Here is an 8,993-nt window from a genome sequence, read left to right on the forward strand (position 1 = left end):
CCAGCCCCTTGTGTGCCTCCATCCTGTATGACCTGCTGGACTTTGACACATTTATTGTCTCATTCTATTGATAATGTGATTGTAACACAATGTGACTGAAATTAAACCACTTCCAGATGAGGAAACAACAGAAGAAAAAAGCCATTATTGCATTGGCTGGGAATCAAACCCAGATTCATGGCTTGGAAGACACCTACACACACCACTATACCACTAATGCATCTGGCAGGAGTAACTTTCCTGCAGGCTCTGTGTGCTGGCAAAGGGGGTGACATGACCATGGAGTTAATGAACAGGGTGGATGGGCTGGAAGCTGCCTGACAGCTGGGAGCAGAGTTAGGATCCCAGAGTGACTGAAAGGGGGCAAAGGTGAAAACAGATCTCACTGGGAGCTGGCCTCACACCCGCCCCGCCCCTAGGAGAGGGCAACTGAAGCTCAACTTCAATCACAGAAAAATCTTCCCTGAGGAGGAAGGGGACAGCTTGTTTTAAAGACCAGGTTTGTGTTTGTTCCTGCTACATAGGGAGGGGCTGGGTAGTGCTGATTCCAGCCCCCAGACTCTGGGAGGATAAGGAACAAATTCAGGCTGCCAGTGACCTGCAGCCCCCTTCCAGTGACTGTTTGGCACAGGAATGCAGCCCCCACTCCTGGTCTCTCCTGGGGAAATGTTTCTGTGCAAAACACCAAAGCTTTTAACAGAAAAGAAAAGGAAATGGCCACATGATGGGACTAGGACATAAGGAATGAAACACAAGATCTTTCTCCCCTGTGCATTGACTTTTAACCTTGTTTGTGGTGGTGTATCCATGTTGGTCCCAGGGGTCCTCTGGGGTGCCGGGCATTGGCCACTTTCGGGAGAGTGGGTTAGATGAACTGGTCTGACTCAGTGTGGCTGTTCTTATGTTCTAACTGCTGGTTATGGAAGAGACGACCTTCCAGGCTACACAGAACTGAAGAAGGGTGCTGGGTTATCTCCACAGCTTGTCTCTTTCACCAACAGAGGTTGGTCCTCTGCAAGCTCTTACCCTCACCCGCCTTGTCTCTCTTGGACTCTGAAAAGTGTTTTCTCTCCACTCCCCTTGGAGAGACCTTAAGTTTCCCTTTGGGCAACTATCAGGCTGAAGCAATTGTATTGATTGTGACACTAGAATTGAAGATTTCATATTATAAATAAATGAGTCTAAACCTGAGGTTCTGGTTTTCACATTGGTTTTTCTAACTCAGTTCCCAATTCTCTTCTAGAAAGGCCTCCAGGCTGCCTGCCCAGCCCAGCAAAAGTGGCCAGGAGAAAGCCCACACTGCTGCTCTTTCAGGTACTTGAAGGTTGCTATCAAACCCCCCTCACTCCGTCAGTCCCCAGTCTGTGGCAGTGCCTGGGATTCTTCCGTCCTAAGTGCAGGACTCTGCACTTCTCCTTGTTGAACCTCCTCAGATTTCTTTTGGCCCAATCCTCCAATTTGTCTAGGGCACTCTGGACCCAAACCCTGTCCTCCAGCGCTTGGGTTCTTTACATGCTTTCACAGAGCAAAGAGCACATGTTCCATGATTTCATAGGGCAGAGTTTTGTGCTATCGGGAGCTTTCCCTGTGTGAATTTGAGAGATGGATCAACATAGAGACACATTGTGACCCTTCTCAGGGTGCTGAGGACTGGGAGTCTCCTTGTTGCCACCTGCCACAAGGAAGAGGGAGTTTTGCATTTGGCAGCTGGATGTTAGTGACCAAACTCACCAGCCAGCTGGAACTCAAGGACCCTCCTCTGAGCTACAGCAGCCACCTTAACCCTTGAGTTCCTTCAATGTGTCCCCCTCTGGGGTCCAGCCCGGATCACCAGATACTTGGTGAAATCCCAGATCCTCTCTTCCCCAAGTATCCCAGGATACTAGTTTTACTGTGGACCATTGCTACTGTATTTCACACAGCACCTGAGTACAGTTATCGAACAAGCAAAAAATTTATTTAACAACGGATAGAGATTTAAACAAACAAACGTGAGTGATGGAAACCAACTGTTACCAACTAAACAAAGGCAGAAAATGATAGAATAGAAAGGCCAGCACAAAAAACAGAGAGAGGATACTAAAAGGACAAAGGTTGGAACTCTCTATTTCTCTCAGTCTTTGGATTGATGGGTACTAGAGCTGTAGCAACAGTTGAGGAACCAGGGTAAATTAAATCTAAGGTTTAAGCTGCTAGTGAAGCATTTCCCACACTCACTGCATTCACAGGGCCTCTCTCCTCGTGGATTGTTTGATGCGAACTGCGATTGAAGGTTTTCCCGCACTCAGTGCATTCATAGGGCCTGTCCCCTGTGTGGATTCTCTGATGTTGAGAAAGGTTTGAGCTGCTAGTGAAGCATTTCCCACACTCACGGCATTCATAGGGCCTCTCTCCTCTGTGGATTGTTTGATGACTAATAAGGTGCGAACTGCGATTGAAGGTTTTCCCACACTCAGTGCATTCATAGGGCCTGTCCCCTGTGTGGATTCTCTGATGTACAGAAAGGGCTGAGCTGTGAGAGAAGGTTTTTCCACACTCAGTGCATGTATTTTTTCTCTTCTGCCTGAGGATATCCTGCTGTGTTGTGGTTTCCATTATGACCTTCTGAGTTCCCCAACAGGAAATAAATTTATCCACTTTCTTCCCTGGCTGGTTTCCTTGATCTGTTTTTTGTCTGTGCTGAATCTCCCAGGATTTTCCCTGCAAACAGCTGGTCAAATAGCCATTCTCCTCCAGGGGGAAGGTGTGAAGACATTTACATTCCATCGCAATCCAGAGCAGTGAGGAGTTGTGTCATCTGTAATCCTGGGTGAGATTCAGTGTTCTGCTGCTGGAGCTCCCCTGTCTGGATACTCTCAGCCAGCATTCAAGGACACACCGAGTGTCTGTGTGATAAGTAACCCTGGACCGGCAGCTCTGACTCCAGCCGCCTGCTTGTTACATACCAAGCCCATTCTGGTTTGGGTAGAGAAGGCTCAGGGTTTGAGAGAAGGCCGGGGGTAGGAAGCTTCTATTCATTATGCTGGACCTAACCCCCAGTTTTACTTGAGTAAAGAGGAGATATTTGGCACTGTGTGATACTGCTCCTGTGCTCTGTTCCCAAAGTGTTCTGCAGCTTGGGAGGGTCTCTGGTAGTGTGTGTGTGTCACTGGCATATTGGGGTGATGCTGAAACAGGACAGAGTAGAGGTGGCATTGTGGGGGTGGCATGAACCTTCACTCTTCATTTCCCCTTCCAAGAACAGAGGGGACAGGAATCCTTACCCAGCGAGGTCACATTCTCATAGTTCTGCTGCATGACATCCCAGTAGAGGGCTCTCTGAGTGGGGTCCAGCAGAGCCCACTCTTCCCTGGTCAAGTACACAGCCACCTCCTCGAAGGTCACCGGCCCCTGAAAGAGGAAGAGTCCAACACTCAGTACCTGCTGCCCCACTCACAGCCCCACTATTCAGGGAACAGCAGCACCAGGTAAATGGAAGATCCGGGAGGCCCATGTTAACAGGGTCCCACCTCACCTAGCTTAGAGCAGCCAGGAGGCATCAGAGGGTAGAAAGAGAGAACCTTTGTGTCTCCCAGCTGACAGACGGAGGCAGGATCTTCACATTTATCACATACCTACTAGCCAGAGCTTGATATAGGAGATGGGGCTGTCTCTGGACCCTACTGGTGTCTCCCTGGTAGGAATCCCAACGCTCTCCAAATTAAATATATAGAAGAAAGGGGAAGTCAATAGTAAAGAATAGAAGTTAGAATTCAGATTTGTAGAAAACTGGTAAAGAAAGCTATCAGAAATCAATGACCAATAAATGACAATAAGAAGGAAGATTTTAAAAGTATATTAAGTGCAAACTTAATCCTAACAATGGTACTTTACTAATAGAAATGGCAGAATTATCAAAAATAATGCAGAAGAGGTAAAAGTCCTCAATAAATATTTCTCTCCTGGATTTGGAGAAAAACAGATGATGTACTCGTATCATAAGATGTTGATGGCGACACTCTTTCCATTCCAACAAGAAGTCATGAGGACAGTAGCTATTAAAGTCAGATATGTTTAAATCAGCGGGTCCAGATAACTTGTATCCAAGACTTTCTAAAAGACCTGAAGTCTGACATCTATATTCATCAAGAGAATGGAGGAGCCAATACTGGATTTCATTCATTAATAAAGAATCAAAGAAGGGTAATATGATTAGTGCCCACTAACAAAGGTTTAGAGAAAATAGAGCCTATCAAACTAACGAGATATCCTTACTGGAGGAGATCAAAAGTTTGGTTGCAGCTAATAGTATTGATGTAATTTACCTAAACTTCTGTAAGGGATATGACTTGATCAGCACAATATTTTTACTAAAAAAACTAGAATGATACAAAATAAACATGGCATACATTAAATAGATTAAAAACTGTGATAGTAAATGGGGAGCCAGGGTCGAGTGGATTTCTTCCTAGCAGGTTCCCGCAGGGATTGGTTCTTGGCCCTGTGCTATTTAACATTCTTATCCATGACCTAAAAGAGTGTATAAAATCATCACTTATAAAGTTTGCAGTTGCCACAACGATTGGCGTTGTGAGTAGAATGAAGTGTGAGTAGATTCAGGCTCCATCACTGGGAGTCTGGGAAGTTTTCCCAGCCCTGGCTGGAGGGTTATTTCCTATTCCACAAAGAGGGGAAGTTCCATTCCCAACTCCTGTGCCTTGAAATTAGGCCCTATCTGACATTACACCCCCATATTCATCATAGTGGTATGGTTATAATATGATTAGGACATAATTCTGATGTATTTTGTACAAGATGCATTATGTGTGGTGTCACTGGAAAAGTTACGATTTGCTGAATATGATTATCCTATTTGTGTGCACATATCACGTTCGTATCTGAAGTTATGGATACTGACTCTGTATCTGTATTTCAAATGTGCTTACTCTGGGTAACACCCACAACGAGCCTTTCAGGTACAACAATGAAGAAGCCAGACAGTCCTGATGGCTCATCAACAAAGACAATGGACCGTGGAAGAGCTTAGTCTTCCTCTGAATGTTTCAGCCAGCCTATTAGTCATGGATACTATGACTCAGCAGGGCCTGTGACCAGACCACATGACACTAAACTCCATTTTAGTACCTGTATTTTTCCACAAACTGGACTGGGAACTGAGTTTGGAACAAAGGGTTCCCGCCATATGGAAAAGCTACACAAGGTGGGGTGTGACGTTATCTCTTGGTCTCATTCCCCACACAAGAGAACTCCTGGAAACACCTGAGAAAAAAAAACTGAAGTGGGGGAAGTGCTGCTCCCAGGATAAAGGGATTTCTAGCTTGTGTATGGAAACTTGGTGGACTGCTTGTAGCATCAGTCAGGGTGAGAAACTGCTAATTCAAATTCTATCCAGCTAGTATATTAGGCGTAGTTTGAGTTTTGGTTATTTGCTAAATAATCTGCTTTGATCTGTTTGTTATCACTTATAATCACTTAATCTGTCTTTCTGCAGCTAATAAACTTCTTTTATGCTTTATCTTAACCAGCGTATTTTGAGTGAAGTGTCTGGGGAAAATCTCAGCTTGGTTAGCACAAGCTCGCTGTGCACTTCTGTCCCAGATCGAGGGGAAGGGGAACTATATTAATGAGCTGACATTACAGAGATCCCTGTGCACTATAAGATGGTATAATTCTGAATGTATCCTACAGCAAGTGTGCAAGGTTGCGGAGCTGAGAAATTGGCTGTTGTCGTCTATCTGTCCTTGAGCGGCTTAGGTAAAGCACTCAGGTAGCTTAGTTGGGTGTATGGCGTCACCTGCTGTCCCGTTGGGTGATAACAGGCCCTGAAGAGGCTGGCTGAATCTCCAGCAAATCAGTGTGAGAAGGGCCAGCCCAGCTTGAGGGTTAGAGGGCACAGTGGTTCCCAGAAGCCCCCCAGACTGCCCCCTGCGGGTGACAACCCATCACACCCTAAACTACACTAGTGTCAGCAGGTTTGTCACATCCTGTCCCCTCCCTTTCTCCGCCCGAGATATTTCCTGCCTCCCACCACCTCTAGCAATTCCCACCCTCCTATGCATTTACTGCTCCTCTCCCTCCAAGCAGAACCCACCACCAGCTCCCTGAGAATCCCTTACCTGAGCCAGCTCCATTGCAACCATTTCCTTCCCCCTGGGAGGACGGGATGATCTGGAGCAAAACATGGATGTTATTCTGTAGCCTGCTGGGGTGAAAAGGGCAAGGTGTAAGAATTCAGACGGGGCTTTTGTACATTCCACAAGCCGATTCCCCCCAGGTTTTCCCCTGCTAATGGACACTCTAGGTTCTGCCACACTGTGAAGCACAGAGTGACCTTATCCCAGTACAGGCCTAGCCCCCTCCCACCAGGGTGTAACCCTCTGACACATGGTGAAACCCTCCCAGTAACAGTCTCTCTGTTACACTTATCAAGTTTGTGGACAATACCAAGCTGGGAGGGGTTGTAAGTGCTTTGGAGGATTGGATTAAAATTCAAAATGATCTGGACAAACTGGAGAAATGAGCTGAAGGAAAGAGGATGAAATTCAATAGAGACAAGTGCAAAGTACTCCACTTTGGAAGGAACAATCAGAGACCAGAGAAGAGCAGAATCCAAGGAGTCACTTTGGGGGATTCTCCCTGTCATTGTCCCCAAGGCAGCTGTCTCAGGTTTACAAAGTTGTTTGATGTTACAGCCATTATACAGTCTCTCCTGGGAGTGCCCCTTTCATCGGCTGGGCCTAGTTTTAGTTTTCGGTAGTTAACAATCTTGGTTTATTGTTTATCTAACCAGTGTGTTTGGATTAAAGTGTGTTGGAAACTCCATTTGGGATAACAAACTGGTGCATGTCATTTTCCACTGATGAAATGACAGACTTCATAGGAGCTTGCGTTGTTCAGTAGCGTGCTGGACAGTGCAAGACGCACATTGTGGGATTGAATGTGAGATGCTGAAGGCTTCTGGATTGAGAATTGTGTGTGAAGGGCTGGCTTTGGGCTTGTTCTCATTGGCCAGCTAATTGTGAATAGGTAGACAGGTGTGTAGAATGATAATTACCCTATGAGTTACAGCTGCGGCTGTGTGGGTTTAATTAACTAATTAGCAATTGTGATTGCTTATCATGTTGTATATAAGAGCATGCTGGGAATGAATAAAGATGGATGCATACACACACACTCTCTCTCTCTGCTTGGACTTCGTTCCTGCTCTTGCGATGCAACAAATGGTGACCCCGATGTGATACAGACTTACAGTGCAGTGAACTAGTCAGAACAAGCTGGATCATCATTGAAATAAAACACAGTGAGAGAAGTACAGCTGTGGATGCTTCTCTTTTGAAGGTAATCATTAAAAATGAATTTAAGGAGCGTTACTCGCTGAATCCAGAGTATATAACTGATGTTGTGTATGAAAAACCTTATATCACTATTGAACTGAAACAAAATGTTTCCCAGAAGTCTGCCAAGAGTGTGGATATATCTGACGTGGCTTACTACTTTGAAAAAGATGTCAAAGGTGACTCACACTACAGATAAACATCAGTGAAGAACCTCTAAAATTTGATCAAGCTCTAATCTACTATGTTGATGAAAAGCCCCCAGAGTTTTCCATGAAACGTCTGACTGCTGGTATTATTGCAGTCATTGTAGTGGTGGTACTAGCAATTGTTGCTGGAATTATTGTACTGGTTATCACTAGGAGAAGGAGAGGAAAGTATGAGAAGGCTGAGGCAAAGGAAATGAATGAAATGCAAAAAGAACTAAACCCATAACTGAAGTCACTAGAAGACAAATCGTGAACTATCAAGAAGGCAAACAGAACTAAAACAAGATAAGTACTAGTACCACTGTTGCCAATCTTGAATGAAGATAGTGTTGGTGGCCTGAGTTGATAAAAAGAAAAAGAAGGACGCGCCTGAAGTCCCAGCGTCGAGTGGCCGGAGGAGAGAGAGAGAGAGAGAGAGAGAGAGAGAGAGAGAGAAAAAAAAAAAAAAAAAAAAAAACACACGGCGTCCGAGCGAGCAGCTGAGAGCTGCAGGGCGTCCGAGAGAGGAGGCGTGCCTGACAAGCAGCTGGGAGCCGCAGGGAATCCAAACGAGCGGCTGGGAAGCCGCGGGACGTTCGAATCAGGGAGACGTACCTGACAAACGGCTGGGAGCCGCAGGGTGTCCAAGTGAGCGGCTGGGAAGCCGCGGGGCGTCCGAAGAAAGGAGGCGTACCTGACAAGTGGCTGGGAGCCGCAGGGTGTTCGAGTAAGCGGCTGGGAGCCGCAGGGCATCTGACAAGGGAGGCACACTCGAACCAAGAAGTGAACAGCTAATATGGGAATTGCTGCGTCAGCAGATTTGATACGCATCACGGAGCGGTGGGGAGAAAAGTTCCCCTCTGATGCGTTATCCCGCCTGTTGCGGTGGGGACGAAGAGGGGGACTTTCCGTTCAATCGAGTAGTAATACTGTTTGGGAGCGGTTGGGCTGTGAGCTCTGGAAATCAGTGGCTCAGGGCGATAAGAAGGTTTTCTCCCTGAGTCCAGTATGGCTCACCGCGCAGAGACGATTGAAGGAGCAGTTCTTACAGCAAAAGGTAATGGTGGAAGCTTATCAAAGAGATGCAAGTTCACAGGACCAGCTGATTAGTGAATTAAAATCTACAAAGAAACGGCTGGATTTGGAAGTGAAAGAATTAAAACGGGAGTTACTGAAACTTCGAAGTGAAAAGCAGTCCATTGATGTTGAATGCTCAAGACTTCAGAAGGAAGTATCCCAGGTTCACCAGCAGATAGTGGAGTTAGAAAGCCACCTCCAGTCAGTGCAAAAAGAACGGGATGCACAAATCGCTGATGGAGGAAATAACCAGGTTTCCCATGAACGGATTCAAGCTTTGGAGATAGAGCTGCAGGCTGTTAGCCACAGTAAGATGATGTCAGAGAAAGAGCTGCAAGAAGTAATTTCACTTGCCAGCCAGGAGCTTCGAGAATCTAGGAGAAAGATAAAACTT

The 8,993-nt window shown here is 46.1% G+C and overlaps 1 pseudogene; it reads left to right on the top strand.

Annotated features, from left to right (window-relative positions):
* Positions 1-4,578: 4,578 nt before the first annotated feature.
* On the top strand, positions 4,579-7,875 carry LOC123358293 (annotated as a pseudogene).
* Positions 7,876-8,993: the final 1,118 nt, after the last annotated feature.

The sequence above is a fragment of the Mauremys mutica genome, unplaced genomic scaffold, assembly GCF_020497125.1.
Source record: "Mauremys mutica isolate MM-2020 ecotype Southern unplaced genomic scaffold, ASM2049712v1 Super-Scaffold_100036, whole genome shotgun sequence".
In the NCBI taxonomy this organism is placed as follows: domain Eukaryota; kingdom Metazoa; phylum Chordata; order Testudines; family Geoemydidae; genus Mauremys; species Mauremys mutica.